The following is a 21,092-nucleotide window of genomic DNA, read 5'->3' as shown; positions in this document are numbered from 1 at the left end:
GGATCGTCTTGCTACAAACTCTCTCTCTCCCACTCCTCAGAGGTTATCTACCAAACCATTTTGTAATTGCTCCCTGTAGTTGCTCTGGCTTTATCTTCTGCGTCTGCAGCACGTGGCCCTTTCTAGCAAACCCCAGCGCTAAGGAGGGGGTAGAGGAGGCGAGAGGGTCATTGCTGTGGCTCCTCACGGCACTGGTCGACTCGTGGAGACCGGAGCTGAGTCTCTTGCTAGTCGTTATGCTTTCCAATGGTTTGCACAGCTTCGGGATCAAAATGAGATGGACAAGCGGTGTGGCTTATAAGATGGCTTCTCTTCTGGCCAGCTTAAGTTGCTGGCGGGCTGGCGGGCTGGCGGGCTGGCGGGCTGGTGGGCTGGCGGGCTGTCTGGTTACCTCTAGGTTTTGGACCTGTGAAGACCTATTTCTTGTATTGAATCAGTTACGATTCTCTGTGTTTTCCATTCTGTGGCTAAAAGATGCATGACAAACATATCTATCAGTGAGATTTTAGTTGGTAGACAAAAAACCTGTGCATCCATTTGAAAATATAAATAGGTTTACAGAGTGAGGCCTATCAAACTGCCAATCATGCATGATCAGTGGTTCTCTTCTTCCTTATGCTGTGACCTTTCATTAAGTCCTCATGCTGTGCTGACCCCCAACCATAAAATTGCTCATTTCTACTTCATTACTGTAATTCTGCTGCTGTTACGAATTATAATGTAAATATCTGTGTTTTCCAGTGGTCTTAGGTGACCCCTGTGAAAAGGTCATTTGACTCCAAAGGGATCGTGACCCACAGGCTGAGAACTGCTGTGTTAGATCCTGTCCAGTGAGCCATTTTTAACCAAGGCCTTGGGGAGTACAGGGGTTTTCCATGTGCTGAAGCCTACTTCCCAGGAGGAACACTGCGTGATCCACGCCTGCTCTGGAAAATGAGAAGACCTTTCTGAGAAAGCAATTGCTATCGTGGAGATGGTTCCTGAGGAGGGTTGATGAGGGTTAGCACTGGAGCAAGATCAGCTAGCAGACAGTTCTGGGGTTCTTGGAAAATATCAGCCTTGAACTAGGCCAGGGTTTAAGGATAGAAGGGAGCCTAACTTCAGAGTACTGTGACTTCCTGAGACTTACAGATGGATGTAGATGAGGTGAAGGGGCTAAGAATGACCTGGTTTTCTTTTTTTTTTTTAATATTTATTTATTTATTATGTATACAATATTCTGTCTGTGTGTATGTCTGCAGGCCAGAAGAGGGCACCAGACCTCATTAAAGATGGTTGTGAGCCACCATGTGGTTGCTGGGAATTGAACTCAGGACCTTTGGAAGAGCAGGTAATGCTCTTAACCACTGAGCCATCTCTCCAGCCCCTGACCTGGTTTTCTGTATGGGGACTTGGTCCTGTTTCATAGAAATTGAGGACCTGGGAAGAATCAGTTTCAAGAAGGAATACTAAATCCATGTTGAGTGCATTGAATTTGAAACATCCGTGTAGAGATGGTTGAAGGGCATTCAGATTTGAGCCCCAGGTTTGAGATAAGAATTTGAAACGAAGGCGTTTGGTTTGGGAACTGTCATCTTAACAGTGATAATTCATACAGTGAGAAGATAGACATGCGGCTGCCCGGGCCACGTGTGGAGAAGGCTGGGGGTGGAACTCCGGGCTGCGGAGAGGAGGCTGCTGCTGAGAGCTGCAGCCAGGACCCTCTTTATCTGAACTTTCTTCCAAGCTCTGTACCCAGTAGATCGGCTCTGCCCCGAGTGTTTAAATTAGAGCCTGTGCCGGTTGTGTGGCAGCGCTCACCTTTTCAGACCGCTTTCTAAAAGGGCACATATGGGAGTCAGCCCTTGCTTTTAATGATCAACTATACTTCACACAAAAGAGTTTCAACTTGGCAGGCTTGTTCTTGACTGTTTAAAAAAGCATTTTTGCTTAGAAAGCTGGCTGCGTGAGTGGGTGTGTGTTTGCATATAGTCACGTTGGACAACTCCTCTGCCGGCTGTGTGTTAGATGTTAGAGAAATCCGATTTCACGCTAACCTTACTGTACCAACAGCTTAATGAGAAAAACAAAGAGCCGATGGACAGTTTATAGAGTTCCTAGCTTCCCTTTTCTCCTCCCAAATATAAGTTGAACTTGATTGTTAAATTCACCGCCCCCACCCCCCACCCCTCGACGGTGACGTGAGCTCAGCTGTAGAAACTCGGAACACTGGGCGAAGATTTTGTGCGTGTTGTTTGGAAATGTTTGAAAGTATGCTTGGCATATACAACTCTGCAGAATTTTTTTTTTTTTTTTTTTTTAGCCTAAAAAAAAAAGTCTCGGTGTTATCATCACAAGTTCCTCGGAAACATTTTTACTTGCTGCATAAAAACATATGGATGCTCCAGAGTTGTGGTTGCTGGTGCCAAGTGTTGATCTCATTTTCCACTCCTTCCCTATGCTGCGTGCGGTAATGAGCACCCAGCGCTCGTCCATCCGTCTGTGTACGCCGTCAGGTTTGCTTCCTTAGGTGAACTCGCCGAGGCAGGCAGGAGACCATGAATGTGTCCTATGGACGTGATCCTTTTATCGAAGACTCTTGGCGTACCAACCAGGTTCCTTTCAGACCGCCCTAGTGTCACCTGCCCTGGGTTTTAGTTTCAGTGACCCACCCTCTCTGTTGCAGTTTTGTTTCTGATAACCTTGAAGACTGATCTGGGGTAGAAATGCCATTGTCTTAGTTTATATTGATTGAGTCCGGAGCTGCTGCCATACTTTAGACACCTTTGTTCGGGGAACATGACTTGCTGATTTTATTTTTCCTGCGTTCTTTGGCACGTCTGGCCAAGGTTGTCCATTTGTAACCTCGTGCTTAGGACATGGGTCTCCTGGGGCTTTCTGTGATTTCTTGTTGGGTTTGAGGAGACTCTTGGCTCTCAGAATTGTATCAGAGGACGGAGGCTGTGTCTGTCTCCGCTTCTGTAGAGGAGAAAGCCCAGGAGAGACTGGCTTTGTTGGAGGAAGGAAGTGGATTTGCTCAGGGTGCAGAAACGAGGCCGGGGTGGCTGGAGCAAAGGGCCAGTGACTGAGCCAACATGGGCAGAGGCAGGAGGCTGGAGGGCCACATGCAGAGACGGGGTCCCAGTGCCTTGCTGGAACCCTGCTGAGGACTGTGAGAGCAGCTAGGAGTGGAGGCAACAGTCTGTCATGTTCTTTTGTTTGTTTTATTTTGTTTCTTAAGATCCGTCTGGCCGCTGGGTTGGAGACAGTAATCGTAGAAGCTGGGAACTATGTTGGAAAGTGACCTCTGTTGCCTTGGCGACAGGGTTATGCTGATCCAGTCACCTCTCCTCCACTTTTAGCTAGACTCCCATTGTGACCATCCACAGCATAACTGAAGATGACTGCCAGGTTCGCTCCATGGAAAAATAAAGCTTACCAAATAGAAACACCACAACCTCAGCCTGTCAGTGACTCTCCAGCCGAACTGGCTAAACCTAGGCGAACACACTTTGCATGCCAATCTCAGGGGCTTCTTGTGACCTGTCTTTGAACATCCCGGTGAAGTTAACTGAACTTGAACTGTAAATGATTTGGTGGATATAGGAGGACGTCCTCATTCCTGCTTTATATCGGAAGAGCAGGGAGCTGGGTCATTCACTGTGCTGACATAGAAAGTGTCTGTCGGCTCCTCGCAGCCTGCAGCCCCATTTTATCAACGTCAGGCGCCGAATCTCTCCACAGTCTGTTGTAACTTCAGTCCGTAGATGAGCTCAGAGTGCTTGACGTACGCTTTGCTCTGTGTTGTTGTGACAACTTCATGTATTTACCTGACTCCCGGGGCACAGGGACAGGCTCTGCACTGGTACTGTCACAAGCCCTGCGTGGTCCCCTGTGAGCATCCGTCACTCTCAGTTACATGGTGCTCCGAGGACAGAGATGACGTTGGCAGAATGTGTGATCCCAGGGAGACGTGGGGCGGCACACCCGGAGGGACTCTGGCAAGAATGAAGGCTTGTGATCCGTTTATTTCATTCTATCACGGGTGCATCTTTTGTGGGGAGCACAGGGGTCCCCGTCTCCAAAATGGAGAGTTTTGAAGTTCTATAGAGTTCTGATTTCTTTTAAGTTGGCATCAAATTACTGAGCTTTGAAAGTTTTTAAAAAAATACAATTTCTTGTAAGGCATTTAAGTTGAATTTTAAAGAATTCAATTCTTGATTCTTTCATCCTGGTCTTCTTTGATCCAGGCCAGTTCTCTGTGCTGCTGTAGTTCCCTTCTTGACTGTTTACCTCTCTCCATACACTCTTTCCTTTTGTTTTTCATGACATGGTTTCTTTGTGTAAGAGTCCTAGGTGTCCTGGAACAAGTTCTGTAGACCAGGTTGGTCTTGAACTCACAGAGATCCTCTTACCTCTGCCTCCCGAGTGCTGGGATTAAAGGCATATGCCACCACCACCACCCGGTGAAGAAATGTTTCTTAGTCTAGATGAGGATCACATATCAGATCTCTCCATTATGATTCATTTGTGGATGTCATTCCCGTAGTTCAGTGTCTTTTCTTCACCCCCTGTACTGCATGGATGCCCCCCAACTCTTCTTCCTTTGCTGTCTGCCCTGTCTGCCCATGGCCCTGCTCTCCAGAGCTTACTCTCTGCCTCCTTGGTGCCTCGGCTCTTTCCCCCCACGGGTAGCTCCTCCCCTGCCTGTAGCTCCTCCCCCACGAGTGTCTTCCTCCTATGATTACCCTGGTTTCCTAGGTGCCCAGCAGCCTGCTCACCTCTGACTCGGTTTTCACTTGCCTCCAGCAGGCTTGTTCCCCAGCCGCTGCACTGGGACACAGTAGGCAGTGCGCTGGGCCCCAGTTTCCTAACTGTTCCGACGGTTTGGCTTTTGTGTTCTCAGCTCCTTTCCCACTGTCCCTGAAGGGAGAGCACAAAGGCTTCTGATCAGCTAGGGCCAAGGCCACGTTCCTCCTTCCCAGCTGCGGCATTAATCTTATTAAAACACACTCTCAGACAGAGGTAGTGGCGCCCCGCTGTCCCCTCTTACTCGTATCTGACACCCCGCCCTCCCGCCCCCCCCAGCGCAACCCTTTCTCTCATTTATCCCCTTTGCCCAGAATCCCTGCTTCCTCTTCCCCCGACACTCGCCTCCCATTTGGGAACCATTTTGAGGTTCTGCCCACTGAGATGCCATCTTCCTTTGAAACCATGGCATATATTATTGCTGCACTTTGAACTAATTCCACCCACGCTGCTTCATACCGGTCTCTCCGCATTTTCCACCCTAGTCCCACCTCTTGCCAGCGCTGGGCCCTCAGCTGCTTATCCAACTTCTCTGGGCCTTGATTTCCTCAGCACAAAGTTGGGAGCAGTAATAATACTTATCTCTGGGCTTTTGTGGGGATTCATTCAATAGACACCACTCAGCAGTAGGGAACTGTTTGCATTGTTATTACCCTCACATGAGTGTGCAGGTGTGTGTGTGTGTGTGTGGAGGTAGAGGACGATCATATATGACCTCGTTTAGGAGCCCCTACTTAGCGTTTTTGAGACAGCCACTCCCTGGCCGTGGGGCTTGCTGATAGGCCAGCCATCAGTTTGCGTCCCATCGCCGGGATTACAGGTGCCAACCACCACACCCAGCTTTTTCCCTGGGTGCTGGAGGTCAAAGGGCCTGTTCCTGTGCTCAGTTTTTTAAGTGGATGCTGGAGATCTGAACTCGGATACTCTCTTGCTTGTGCAGTAAGCACTGTATTGATGGAGATGTCTTCCCAGATCCCTTATCACGTGTTGGAAAGCAAAGGGCTGTCCCTCAACACCTCCAGGACAGGGAGGCGCTTGTTGTCTTGGGGAGAGCCCTATAGAATCATGCATGGTGCTTTATACGTAAACGGGATGCCATGAAGTATCTTTTGAATCAAACTGAAATTTATCAGAAAGCCTAGTTACCCAACAACAGCGACTAAGCGTGTTTTGAAATTCAGTTATTTAAGCCAGTACGGAGTAGTTTCATCAGTCAGAGTGAGGTCACTGAAGTTTTCCGGGACAATTTAACACAGAACATATGATTTCCTTGTTTAATTGTATGGTTTGGATGAAACAAACCTAATGTCGTTTAAAGAGTACGCGTTTTAACCGAAATCCTACAAAGATGATTAATAATTGAACCTCTGAATGCTGAAATAACACAGTTTTACTGTTTGGAAAACACCCCAAACTCTGGAACTCTCAGCAGGTTGACTGTTTCTGTGTGGGACCCAGCCTTCTGCGGGCATGTATGCAGGGCACAAGTGCCCAGTATCAGTGTGTGACTGTCTTCAAGGATAGCGGTTTCCAGCTCCTCCCCTTTCTAACCATCAACTAGAGTGTTTGAGAAGGCATGTCCAGGATTAAGGTTTGCCACTGACCTTGATGCTAAATTTGTATCACGCTTCAAATTTAAATTTGGGTATCGGTTTTATTTTATATGATTTTAAAGAAATGATAGACATTGTCATTGGGGTAGATTTTTTTTTAGCAGCTCAATACTTTGAATAGGGACTTCTGGAAGCTTTGAAACTAGGTGACGGGTGAAAAACACTATTAGTTTTTCCTGGAGAAGAATTTTCACCAGTAAGCAAAAGCCTGATGAAATGTTCTAAGCGTTTTGGTTTTTTTTTTTTTTTTTTTTCTGTTGAACAATATCAGGTTACAACATACACCCCCTTCCAGCCTGGAGGTTTTCCACGCTCTTGGAAGCACTTGCATGAACTACCAGCAGGGGGCGCTATTTTATCCTGTTCTGGATCCCTACGTGAAGTACAGGCGTATCAACCTGCATGCTTGATGTTTGTCCTGAAACACTATGTTTCTACTAATATAAGCTCTGTTAGAACTGACTCTCTAATTCTACGTTTTCCATGATAGTATTGAAGTACTTTTAATAGTGAAGCGACCCCAAGTGTTTCTATCTGAAATAAAAAATAGCTGTATCTCGGAGTCCAAAGCTGTATTTGCAGTAGAGCAGTGTTCTGGTAGCGGGAGGGAGGGACAGAGAGGATCGAGAGTATCGACAGGATACTTATGACCCACTTTGCCTGCTTGCCAACTCTGCTCCTGTTTCCTCTGTCTTTGCCACCTTTGTCTTAAAGCTGTCTCCACTGCAAACACTCGTGTTTTCTCTGCATTAGAGTTGGAAGTACAGAGAGATTTCATGTTGTAGATTTTATCTCCACCCTCTTCTTTTCTCAAAGTGACGAAATCTTGGGGCATCGGGATGATTTGCGAACCTGTTAGCAACAACCACTGTGTGAAAATTGAAAGGTATTTGCATACGGCTTTCTGTAGTTTGGGTAGACACCAAGAAAACGAGGTTTATCGATTCCAAAATTGAGCCCCGTAAGGTTTCCAGAGGCTTTGTCTTTCTGTCCTCCGCTTTAGTTTGTATCTTATCCGCAAGGGAGCATTAAAGGTGAAGCTTACGTGCTGGCAACCTTCATACTGTGTTCCTGTAACTTGAAAAGGATTGATTATGGATATTTGTGGTGTGCCGCCTATCCAGATCTCTGTCTTCGAGCTCCAGGGTGCTCCTTGTATCCATTAGTGCTCCCGGTGGCTGACTTCACCTGGGGCGTGCTTATGCCCTAAGCCCTGCCTGTCTGGTCTCACTCACTTTCCTGTAACTGTTATTAGTCGCAATGACCAATCAGGCCAGTCCTGGGCACCCTTTGTAAGCCCAGAACTGCAGAAATTCAGGGGAATCTTCTTGTGGTCTTTACATGTCTGATGCTCTACAGTGAACCCAAATTTGCAGAAGTTAATTAATAAAGATTTGAAAAGAGCAGATTTTTTTACAGCCTAGGCCAGAAAGCCCCTGCGTGGAGGAAAGGCTGTTGGGTTTCATAGGAGCAGAACGCCCTTTGCAGCAAGGGCTCTAGAGCTGGGTTAAATTTGCATACTGGTCCCATGGTGTGCTTGGCATGTGAGCTGGATCCAGTAACTCAGCCTCTGACTCAGTTTTCTTGGTTATCAAATGGGGCTAATACAGCCTACCTGCTGGACTGTGACCTGTGGTTTCTTAAATTTGATGGCATCTATGTGAATGGATTGACCTTTTCCCCGTGGTCCTACTGAAGGACCCTCCTCAGGAGGTGAGGAAGCAGCCACTCGGTCTTCTGCTGCAGCGGCTTGGCAAGGAGCCTTAGTTAAGAATTAAATAAGTAAACATATGATAAACCACATCAGCCCAGGGCTGACCATTTTAACTGTTGCTTGTGACTCTCAGAGAGAGAGAGGATAAATCAGAGGGAAGAATGTTTCCAGGCAGGAGAAGTAGAATGAAGGCTGATTGGAAGTGTTTTCCATGTATCCGCTAAGGATCCATCTCTGGGACGAAACTGGGCTAGGAAAACCAGCAGCTTCTGTCATCAGTCAGAAAGGCATGGGGCATTTGCAAGATCACACATGGAAGAAGCATGCTTGTTAGTAAGCACACAGCCCTTGTTGGCGCCTTCCCAGGCCATCATGGGATGCTTTACTGAAGATGGGGGTGATGAAGAAGAGAGGGATTTCTGAAATTTCTTCTGAATAAGAGACATCAACTGGAAATTAAACACAGCGTATAAGCCGGCAGGTCTTTTGCTGCATACAAAGGCAGGTTGAGAGGAGATGCCTCATTCTGCGCTGCTTTGGGACAGAATGCACCGTCCATAGCCCACACCAGTGCTCTTTCGTGAGCCTCTCACTCGGCACACGCAGCTTTGACCGTGTTTGTGCGTGTTTGGCTTTGCTACAGGTAGTATACTTACTGGGTTTATCTGTTTGCACGGCAACAGGCTTCCCAGCCCTGCATTCGGGGCCACCCTTTCCCACGGTTCATCCTCTTAAGTCGCTGGTCATTTTCTTTCTTTGCGTTCTTATTTTTTCCCTGCTGTTTGGCAGTTTGATACGTTTCTATAATACCTTGTACCCATTCCCCACCACTCTGCCATCTCCCCTCCCTCTGCTGAAACTCTTCCCCGCAGCAAGGCGCCTTCTACTCCACAGCCTCTCTGTGTGTGGCCCGCCGAGTTTAATTAGTGTTTCTGGCAAGCACGTGTGGGCGTAACTCATTGGAGCAAGGACATCTTCGGTGGCGTACCCCTGAAGAAAGTGGCACCCCCTCCTCCAACCAAGGAAGGTTGGGGCCCCGTGGGGTCCCTCCCCCCTTCATGATGGCATGTTCAGGGGTCTTGTGAGTGCCATGTGCAAGTCTTGTGAGTTCTTGAGTGTGACAGCTGCGTCATGATGACACTCTCGTCTGCTCCATCTGGCTTTCTCCCTGGCCCAACTTTCGGAACCAAGTCTGGCCTTGGGGAGAATTTAAAGGGTTCTGGTTAAGTGCTGGTTGACTCAGCCATGAGGACAGATCTGGGGGTTTAACTGTTTATTGTTGAGGAGTTATACTCAGCATCAATTCCAGTCCAGCCTCCTGGGCCACTTCTTTTCTGCAGAGTCTTGGCTGTGATAACTCCAGGAATCTGGGTTGACTGACTGACGCAGGGCAGTTGTGATGTCCTGTCTGTTAATCCATGCTGAAACCCTCGCGTCTGCTACTTGTCTGATTATTAACTGTTTTCCATCACAATTTTATCCCAGTAAAACCAGTCATATCTTGTTGCTATGGAAATTGCTCAAAAGAATTCTTAGGGTGCTGTGAAGATAAAGAATTGGGAGCTGGGGTGCTGGGGCTGGAGCTCTGTTGGTAGGGTGCATGGGGTTCTGGGTTCGGTTCCCAAGGCTGCAGATACCAAATATGGTGATGCCTGTAATCCTAGCACTTGGGAGGCAAGGGTAAGAGGATCAGAAATCCAGGGTCATCCTTAGCTACAAAATGAGTTCAAGGCCAGCCTCGGCCATAAGAGCCTGTCTTAAGTAAAACAAAGATGCATTGAGACTAAGGAATAACCCTTGTGAAGGATGAGGTATTTAAAATGGGTATTTACGAAGTGTTAATGGAGAAGGCTCTGCCAATAAGATGGAGTTACAGGACCTTAGCAGGGGTCTTTGAAATAGTGTAGTATATTCTGTGTATCGTGGAGGGAAGGGAAGGGGGGAAGGAGGGAGGCCAGAGGAGTGAGAAGGGGCTGGAGTAGAGAACGACCTTTTGGTGCTAGTATAAAGGGTTTCCTTTTATCTTGAAGCTACCAGGAACATGAAGGTTTTAAATGGAAAACTTAGATACTTAGACTTACGCTTTAGAAGGATGGAGGTGCCAGCAACCTGGAAAAGGGATTAAAGGTGGGACACAACCCTCGGTCGTTAGACTACCTGGGGAAGTTAGAAGCTGTAGTCCTCTAAGGACTGATGGAGACGGGGCAGCCACAAGAAAAAGACGGGGTCTCGTTCTAAAGTCGAGGGAGAGTCAACCCTGGCTTTACAGAAGGGAGGGGAGGGGAGATGGAGGCAAGGGTCATTTTTTAAAATTTAGGCCATATATTCATTTTTTTTGTGCTTCCTTGTTTTAGACTAAGGTGAAATTCAACTTAGAGCAGTCAGTTAAGTAAGCTGTGCAGTCTGATAGCACCCAGGTGCGTCGTTGTGCTGTAAATGCCGCTTTTATCCCAGCCAAACGCTTTTGTCGTGCTCAGTCCCTAGCTGTGGACCGTTCCTCAGCTCCAGCCTTTGTGGGCAGATGAACAGGGTGCATGGCCAACTCACCATATGGACTGGACCACAAGGGCAGCACATCTCGTGGGCAGTTTTCAGGGGAAATATGAGTACGTGTATCTGTAGTCCTAGAGGGTTTTTGTTCATTTGTCTTGAGATTTATGCCAACTAACTATATAACAATTACGTGAGACCCAAGTAAAAACTGTTGTGAATCTATTGTCTGACATAACAACGTTAAGACACGGCGGGGTCTTCACCATTCCGCTGCATCCCTGTAGCACACTCTGCTTCCTTCTGGAGGCAGCTGCTACATGCTTACTTGTTTGGGCAGGGAGAGCTAGATTCTTGTTTCCTAACAAAGGAGACCCCCAACACAGCTTAACTCTGTCGGTGCTTGTCCCCAGGATGCTTACACTGGTTTGGGAGCTTCGTAAGAGCAGGCACAGCATCTTGTTCGGTTTTGTTCGTGTCCTGGGTGCCTCTTTGAATACACAGACTTAGCTCTGTGACCACACAGGTGTCCGTTTCTTCTCTCGCTGGCCTTGGAATATGACTTGTTTCCAGGTCTCTCTCTGTTTCCAGGCACCGCTCCTGTAAACATTTTCATGACGTGAGACTTGGTGTTTGCAGCGGAGCCGAGTAGCGGATGGCGGGAGGTGCTCTCTCAGCTTGGCTGGACGATGACAAGTTGATTTCCATATGTTGTCCTGATTTACCACTCACAACCCCACTGACTGCCGCTGTTGCCAGCATTGGGCGTCGTCCAACTACTCCGAGCATGTAAATATTAGACGGTTGTGGTTTTGTGGTTAAGTGCTTTCTTATGTGTGCGAACCATTGTGTTTCTCCTGGGAAATTTCTTTTCCTATTCCTTACGGATTGTCTACTTGTTCTTGCTGAATCGTATGGGAGAGTCACTCCTGTTGCTGAGATTCCCGCAACTGTATACGCCATTGTATGAATGCACTGTCGTTCGTGATTTTCTGTCTGTGTTTGTCTTCTCGATAGACATCTAGTTTGTTTCCTGTGTGTTCATCTTTGCTAGACTAGACGCTGCACCTATTTCCATCTGCTAGGTGTGTGTAGCATGTTCAGCTCTATTTCCATCCGCCATTAAAGCTTAAACCCTCTCGAGAGCATTTCTATCTTTAACTATGCTGGCAGGTGATCTAGTGGTTTTAAATTGGATTCCCTACCACCAATGGAATTTAAGCCCACATAGAATTGAGACAGGTGAGACAGGTGCCATATTTGCAGATATTATTTTGTAGCCTGCCCATTACTACCAGGTCATCTTTTTTCTTTTTTTTTAAATATTTATTTATTATGTATACAATATTCTGTCTTTGTGTACACCTGCAGGCCAGAAGAGGGCACCAGACCCCATTACAGATGGTTGTGAGCCACCATATGGTTGCTGGGAATTGAACTCAGGACCTTTGGAAGAGCAGGCAATGCTCTTAACCTCTGAGCCATCTCTGCAGCCCCCAGGTCTTTTTTTTTCTTACTGGTTTTAGGCATCCCTAAGACGAGCTCTGGGATGTGCTGCAAATCCCCATTCTGTGTCACCACGTCATTACTAAGAGGACCACACATCCTTCTCTCCCTACTGTTGCCTTTATCATAAGTCCATGTGTATGTGGCTTGATACATCATTCTGTGCTTTTAGTATGTTATTGTTTATAAAAGTTTTCATATCTGGGGGTGGGGAGTTGAGCCCACCTTTTTCCTTGATGCACTGACTACTGTGATCTTTGCAATCCTGTAATTTTTAAAGTTTATTTTAGTGCGTGCATGTGTGTGGTTTGTGTGTGCGTGCATGTGTGTGGTCCATGTGTGTGCGCTTGTGTGTATGTATGCTCATGTCACAGTGCACTCGTGGAACTCAGGACGATTTTGGGGAGTCAGTTCTCTCTACCATGAATCTTGGGATTGAAGTCAGGTCTTTAGGTTTTGTGGCAAGTACCTTTTACCCAGTGAACCATCTCTCTGGCCCTCTGTAAACAGAGACTACACCTACATTTATTTCCTGGCCACCCAGACCCGAATAATCACACAAAAACTATATTAATTACAACACTTTAGCCTAGCTCAGGCTATTCCTAGCTAGCTCTTACATTTAAATTAGCCCATTTCTATTATTTTATATTTTACCATGAGGCTGGCGGTTTGTTAACCTCAAATCTTGCTTCTTGGGTGTCTACATGGCGTCTCCCTGACTCTGCCTTCTTTCCTCCTATCTCTGCTTGGATTTCCCGCCTTGCTATATTCTGCCATGCATAGGCCAAAGCAGCTTCTTTATTAGCAAATGGTAATAAAACATATTGATAGCATACACGGAAGACTGTGAATTGCCACCCTTACCGTGAGTTTATCCCCAAATAAATAAACCTTTGTTATACTCCATTCTGGGCTACTGTGGCACTCTTTGATATGCCTATAGCCCTCTCTGTTAATTTTGTGAGAGTTCATAAAATCATTTTGAGATTAATTTTGGGGTTTATGAATTTGCCTCTCACCGTGGATTTGTTTCTCTTTAATATAGTTAGTGACATTACATACGTCTCTTCCTTGTGTTTCAGCACGTTTTGCTGTCTTGCTTTGGTAAATGGTGTCCCTCTGAGGCTCAGCTTTACTGGGGTTGCTGTTTTTAGAGCTCACATGCCCCTTGTTGGGCCTTCCTGTTGATTATAACAAATATTTGCATATGATGTTTGGTTATGGACTGTTCCAGGATTTGAGAGGGAGCTTTGTTTCCCATGCAGCATTCTTTCTTTTTTGTTCTGTGAACCTGACTTATGTAAAATAAATGCCAATAAAAAGACACATGTCATTAAAAATGAAAAGGATGAGCCAGGTGTTGGTGGCCCACACCTTTAATCCCAGCACTGGGGAGACAGAGGCAGGTGGATCTCTGAGTTCTAGGCCAGCCTGGTCTACAGAGTGAGTTTCAGGACAGCCAGGGCTACTTAATGAGGAGACCTTGTCTAGAAAACAAAACAAAACAAAAACAGAAAGAAAAGAAAAGGGCAATCATACTGTGTATAGTTTTACTAATTTTGAAACAGATACTTCTGATACTTGTACATTATGAAGAATTTGCTCTGTGGGTTTTGGTAACGATCATCTGTGTGCTTAATCTTTTTGTAAAGTTTATTAGACTTATTCCTAATAATATCATATTGAATTATATTATTAATTATTAGTTACTGTTGGTTTTGGTTTTGTATTTTTAAAAGGTTATTATCCTCCTCCTCCTCGTCATCTCATTTGCTTCTTTTTGTGTGTGCGAGCACACATATGTGCCATGAGGCACATGTGGAGGTCAGAGGACAGTTGCTAGAAGTCAGCTCTCTCCCTCTACACGTGGGTCCCGGAATCAAACCCAGGTCATCAGCCTGGCTGGGAAAGCCTCTGCCCACCCAGCCAGCATTCCTTCCTCAACTTCCCGAGTTTTGGGAGTACAAGCGTGCACCACCCAGCCTCCACCTTTTATTTCTTAGGGTGATTTATTCTTTCTGTTGTCTGTTTCTTTTGTTGATCTGATACGATGTATAGAGTTTATAATGTAGAGCCACTCCAGTAATGCTGTAACCCAGCCAACCCAGCTGTGGCGTTATTACTACCAGTTTTGCTGTTATTTCCTACTATTGTGTGTGAGGGTTGGGGACAGAGCACTCACACCTTGGTGTGCATGTGGCAGTCAGCGCAGCAAGCAGGGGCAGCTCCCCCTTCCACCTTACGTGGGTCCTGGGGATCAGGCTCAGGTCAGAGGCTTGTGTAACAAGCATCTACCTACCGAGTCAGCCTTGCCTGGATCCTAGATTTAGGGTTTTTTTTGTTTTGTTTTGTTTTGTTTTTTGTTTTTTTTTAAAAGGGATTTTGACACTGTTCATAAAAGGCAACCAGCTTATGGTGTTCTTAAATTGTGCATTTCTGATTATTTTTTCAAGGATTTACTAGTTTCTTAAAATAAGTTTTAGCTTAAAACAAAGTCTCTGTGTGTAAGATCTCTGGATGGTGTTGATAGCAGTGTTATTTTTCTTGGGCAGTTATCAGGGTTGGGCGTGTGGCCCCCTGCCTGTAGGTCCTAAGTGTCCTCAGGTTTATAAGCATCTGTATTCTCCTTCCATAGATATATTTCCCCAGGTATATCTGTTTTTCTTTCTCAGTTTCTTCGTTAAATGTTTCAGGAAATCCACCTTTCTTCCTTTGCTAGTCTTTAATTTTTAAATCGCCACATAAAGCTATACATGTCTGTGTGATACCAGATGATGTTTTGGTACAGGAAGGTGCACCCTGAGTAATGTTGAGGGTGCGCCCGCCTCTCTCCCCAAGCATTTACCCTTTCCTTGTGGTTCAGATTCTCCAAGTCCATCCCTTGGGCTTTCTGGACATACACAGCCTACTGTGGAGAACCCACTTCTCCTGTCTGGCTACCACTGAGTGCTTTGCTCAGCGGCTCCCTGTCACATACCCTTTCCTCCCAGCCTCCGCTAACTGCTTTTGTATCAGTATTTTCTAAAAGCCGAATTTGACTTGAAAACATTGTATCCTGTTCTAAAAGCTCACTTTAAAAAATACTTCTTATCTCCATCACCTGGCATTTTGTTTATTGCCGTTCATTTTCTAGTGGATTCAGCTGAAAAGTTAGCCCATTACACTTCACACCTTCTTAGAATGTGTTTAAAGGCTATAGAATTTCTTCTGGGCTGAAGAGATGGCTCAGTGGTTAAGAGCATCGGCTGCTCTTCCAGAGGACCCGGATTCAGTTTCCAGTACCTGAATGGCAGCTCACAACTGTCTAATTCCAGTACCAGGGCATCTGTCACCTTCACACCAATGCACATAAAATAGATAATTAAAAAAAAAAATCTCTTCTAAGTCATTATATACAAGTCTGAATTTTTATTTTAAATGTTTAGTTTGTATGTTTGTAATTTGGTTTTACCCAGAAATATTTAGAAATACAAAGTGCAGTTTTCAATATGTTTGTCATTTTGTTTATGAATTACTCATTAATTGTATGTTAGTCTGTAAACTTTTTTTGAGGCATGGTCTCTCTATGTAACCCTGGCTGTCCTGGAACTTGCTGTGTAGACCAGGCTGGCCTCAAACTCACACAGGCCTGCTTGCCTCTGCCTCCCTAAAGCTGGGATTAAGGGTGTGTGCCACTACTCCTGATTGCAGCTTATTTTGAAGTATTTTATTATTTTAAAGATTTATTTTTATACATGTTTTTCCTGTGTGTGTGTGTGTGTGTGTGTGTGTGTGTGTGTGTGTGTGTACAGCACATGTCTGGTGCCTGGGGAGACTAGAAGGAGTGTTGGTCCACAGAACTGACGTCACAGGCTGTCACAAGTTGCCATGTAGGTGCTGGGAACCGAACCCAGGTCCTCTGCAGAGCAGCCAGTGCTCTTAGCCTCTAAGCCATCTCTCCAGCCCTCAAACTTGGTTTTTGAACTCATTCTTTGAAATCTGTTTAGCTTCATGGTTTATCTCAGGAGGCCTTCGTGTAGATTTTTGCCAGGCACTTGCAAGGGGTGTGCCTTCTGTCGTTTTCAGGTTGAGATTTCTCTGTGTGCATTGACTCAAGCTTTCAGTCGCTTTGTTAAATCTTCAGTGTTGTGGTTGACAGGGTCCAAGTGACTTGACAGTCACAAGGGGACCAATTTAACACATTCCTCCTCTGCTCCAGACATTATATAGGCCCAGTGTCGGTAAAAGTTTAGGATTCTCGTACTGTTGGGTCATGTCTCTCTACCCGGGAATGCCCTTCTCCTGGGTCTGTTTTGTGTTTGCAAAGCTACTGCAACCTTCCCAGGCTATACGGCTAATAATACCTCTCCCTGCTTTCTATGGTTAGCAGTTCCGTGCCCTTCCCTGGTGAGCTTGTTTCCTGTCAGCCCAGGTCTTTTGTACTACATGCTTCCAAGTTCTTGCTTTATTATTGCTGTAGACTTGGGTTTTTGTTGGTGTTTTTTTTTCGTATTTACCTATTCTTTTACCTGGTTCAGGAGTTCTGTGCTACATTGATGTTCCTTTTAATTCATACCTTTTCTATTGTCAACTTTAAAAATCTAAAATTATCCTAAATCCGCCAACTTGCAAAGGAAAACAAAATCAAATTCCTTAAATTAACACTAATTACTAACTTTTCCATTCCTCATAATTTAGATGAACTATTGTCCTGTAATTTTAAATTTGTATTTAATAATTTCCCAAATCTACCTATGCATATTTAGATTTTCTTTTATAACAATTATATGTCCACTGTTCCTTCTAATTTGTACCTGTCTAGTTGAGTTTGCCCCCGTCTACCCCCCTTTTTTTTGAGACAGGGTTTCTCTAGCTTGGAGCCTGTCCTGGAATACTCTCTGTAGACCCGGCTGGCCTCTGACTTACAGAGGTCTGCCTGCGTTTGTCTCCCAAGTGCTGGGATTAAAAGCGTGCACCACCACCGCCTGGCAAGTTTGCTTACTTTCCTAATGAAATGTTTTGGGTTTTTACAGCGAGTGTCAAATGGCAGGTGGATTTCATTTTGTGCCTACCTGTTCCTCTCCAGCTCTCGAAATACTCAGGTCCCCAACTCTGGCTCCGGCAGTTACCCTCATTAGCTATTCCCTCTGAAGCAGAAGGGTGTTTTTGAGATGTCTTTTAGGAAAAGTAATCAGAAATCTAATAATCGCTATGTACAGCTTTGAAGTTTTGTTTGTCTTTTTAACTAGAAGAGCACTCAGTAGTCTCTGGAATATTTGTGGGGTGCTGGCAGAATTACTGAACACTGAAAGACTGAAATAACTCGAGCTTTCCGCATGCACATAGTGGCTGTCTGGTCAGGACAGAGCGGCTGTGAATCTACGCACGGCCACCTCTCTTGCATTTGACGAGTTGTTTGGAACTTACATACAAAAGTATGTATGTCAGTGTATCTAGACCATATCCACCTCCACGTCTCCCCAGGATCCCTCCACATGTTCCTCTGAGTTTCATGCTGTCGTTTCATTTTTAATTTATTAACATAGTTTTTAAACCCACTGAGTCCAGTTAGTGCCCTCCCTGTGTACATAAGTGTGGGGTCATCCTCTGGAGAATGGGGGTACTTGCCAATGACCATACTCCCTGCCTTAACAGCCATCATGGTCAGTAGCGCCCCAGGCAAGGGTGGGGCCTTGGGAGCCCCCTACTTCTTCACAGTGGACTTCATATTAGCTTGATCTCTTTGTAGTTCTCTTTGTTTTAATCTGGAAGAATTTCCCTCCTGCAAATAGACCTAATACATCTTTAAGAGAAGATACACACACACACAACCACGTACACACGCACAAAAAATCCTTGTTTCTCCATGGGCCTTACAGTTGAATGCACGTGCGGGTAGCTACAGCTCCTGTGAGTTCAGATGTACAACAGCCGTCCATGTCTGGCGGACTCTTGCCTGGCATCCGGTTCTTGCGTCCTTTCCGCCCCCTCTCCCACAGTGTTCTCTGATCCATGGCCGGAATATAGATGTCCCCCATCCGTGACCGAGCGCTAGCAGTCGCCTCTGACTGGCACTTTCAAGGGCAGTGTGGCAAAGAGTCTGCGCCTTAGCCTCTACCCTCTGCAATCAGAAGCTCCCCAGACCAAGGTTGGGAGTGCACCAGTCATTGGACAGACACATTTAGATGGCAGTCCGGTGAAGGGACCATTTAGAAAAAAAAAAAAAAAACCCGAAACATCCATAGGTTCTTCATCCTCTGTTATTTCCCTATTTTTACAGTATCAGGTGTGAATTGCCTCCTGCAGAGCAGGGCTCAGAAGCTGTCAAAAGAGCAGTCTTGCCCCTACTCCAACCCTGGATACCCCTTCCTGGCCCGGACCGCAGCAGCCTGAGGGTCCAGCACCGAGTTGAGAGCACCGATGTCCTCTCTCCCCAGCAGCCTGCTAACCCCTTCCAGCACTGTGAAAGTTAGTCACAGTGAAAGCTGTCCTGTGTCCTGTAACCAGAGCCTGTGGTCCAGTGGGTGCCCTGGGACCGGTCTGACCAATAACTGTTAGGTAATACCTGCCTGGCACTGAGATTTTCATTCAAGTCCTGGGAGCAGTATTTACTAATATAGGAACTTCTGCTCAAATTTTCCTGTTTTTTTAAAAAAAGGAAGATTATATTTTAAATCAGATTACCAACTAGTGGGGCTTCAGAAGGCTTCTATGAAGTTGGCAGGATATTGAGAGCTAAAGGTTTAAGCAGGAATGGGGATGGGGCAGAGGTGAGGGACGGCTTAACTTTTGGTTTCTGTTTATATGAGCACTCATCTTTTTTTTCCAGAAAACATGTACCATACTTTTTCTTGATGACAAACAGGCGGTTTCTTCCCATTCTTCTAAAATCATGTTTTCTGTCTGTCGTCTTGCCTGAAGTTCAGATAAGTGGAGCTACTTGTGACCTCTGCCGGATGGGGAGGACCCGGAAGGAGCTCAGCCGCGCCCTACGTGAGGAAGCCCCTCGCCCAGCACTGCCGCGTGCTGTCTGTGGCGGGGCAGCAGCCTACACCCGGTGTGACTTTTAAAACCGTGTGTAGTTACCTATGCTGTACTTACTTCGTCCTGTTTGTCACGATTATTAGCTACAGGTTTAGCCATTTCTGTCACTAGCCACCTTCCCAAAACTCGGTCGCCATCCGAGACTAATTTAACAAGGAATAAACGGGTAGGCCCATTTCCTGTCGCAGACCAGTTAAAGTACCATCCACTGCTCTGTTCTTGGCATCCAGGTTGGAAGCTCTCTGGATGAGTTAGTTGGGGAAGGGAACAAAGGACCGTGCTCTGTAGTTTCCCTCTTGAAAATTAGCATATTTTGCATGATTTCATATAGAAATGAAATTCTTATTGTAGGCACTCAGGTTTAAAAGAAGATTTTAACATTTCTATAATTGACGGTGGCAATATTTTCAGACTTTGAGGATAAACAAACTTATGTGCATTTATATACTATTTTATTTTCTTCATTGGCTCTTTTTAATTTGTTTTACTATATATATGAATTTTAAAAATAAGTTTTAAATTAACAAGGTTTGGTATCATTTTGGACTTACCATGCATAGATGTCATTCTACTCTGGTCTTTTTTTTAACGTCAAGTTTTATGGCAGCATATTTCTTTATTAACATTTCCTAATTTTATTTTGTATTAAAAGTAATGCATTTATAAAAATAGCTAAGATTTGTTTATAGAATGCCTATGTGTTCAGAATAATAAAAGTGATCTCAGAAATAAAATTATGAACTATGACATGGATAAAATAATTAGGTAGCCAGGGTTTTATATATGAAAATATTGTGAAGGATGTGGTGTGTTGGCGCCATCTACTGTTCGGTAGGAATAATTACCTTTTGTGTACACTGGAGGTTTTTCTGAAGACTCCTACCAAAACTGGCATATTGCTGTGGGGCTTTTCATTTTGCCATTGCTCTGTGAAATCTAGATTTTTGGCCACTCTAATGACAGTGTCTGTTCAAGGCTGGCGAGTATTTGGAGCTCTGATGTCGGAGTCATCAAAGGAACGTTCTTGATAACTTTATAACTAACTGGTAATGTTAATTTTCCACAACACTCTTGTTTGAGAATACGCTGATTGTTCTGACAAAGACTACTGGATTAAAATTGAGGTTGAGCAAGGCTATTCAGAGTTTTTTGATTTAATCTGGCAATGCTGCCTTTTCTCACTTTCCATAATTAATATTTCCAGGTCCTTCCATATATTTTGCTTTATAGGAATAATCTCATTCTCAGGCTAACTGAATCTCAGTACCTTAATGTATGATTTATGTAAAATTTCATCAGCCTGTTCTAGTCTTTTTTTTAACTTCTCTTGTTGCTATATTATGTTTCTTGTATTTCTTAACACATTTTATGATTTTATTTGTGTCAGTGTGCTGCTTGTTATTAAATGGATGTCTGGGTGTCCAGAGCTATCCAGTACTGCGTGCATAAGCAATAATGGGGAAAATTGTGTCCAAAGCTATAGTTGTTATTGTTTTGGAATTTCTTAATAGAAAGGCTATATAAAAATAATTTCATACATTACACTAAGTAAGAACATAAGTTTAAAAGTCAGAACCCCGAGTTTTATTGATCTTTTTTTTTTTTTTTTTTTTTTTTTTTTTTGGATTTTCGAGACAGGGTTTCTCTGCAGCTTTTTTAGAGCCTGTCCTGGAACTAGCTCTTGTAGACCAGGCTGGCCTCGAACTCACAGAGATCCGCCTGCCTCTGCCTCCCGAGTGCTGGGATTAAAGGCGTGCGCCACCACCGCCCGGCTAGTTTTATTGATCTTATTTACTCTTTAGGGTGTGTGGAGTATTAGGCGGTGGGAGTCGGTTCTCTCTCCTCATCGAGGTCTCCAGGTATCAGTTCAGGTCTTCAGGCTTGCGTGGAATGTGCCTTTACCCTCTGAGCCAACTCCCCTTCCAAGCTGAGGCACTTTTCATTTGTGGCTTTGA

At 45.1% G+C, this 21,092-nt stretch overlaps 1 protein-coding gene across 1 annotated transcript in view; it reads left to right on the top strand.

Annotated features, from left to right (window-relative positions):
* Positions 1-21,092, top strand: part of Tsc22d1 (TSC22 domain family member 1) — a 103,870-nt gene that overhangs the window by 47,445 nt on the left and 35,333 nt on the right.

This window comes from Arvicola amphibius, chromosome 13 (genome assembly GCF_903992535.2).
Source record: "Arvicola amphibius chromosome 13, mArvAmp1.2, whole genome shotgun sequence".
Taxonomy (NCBI): Eukaryota; Metazoa; Chordata; class Mammalia; order Rodentia; family Cricetidae; genus Arvicola; species Arvicola amphibius.
This window is presented reverse-complemented; position numbering and strand designations above follow the sequence as displayed.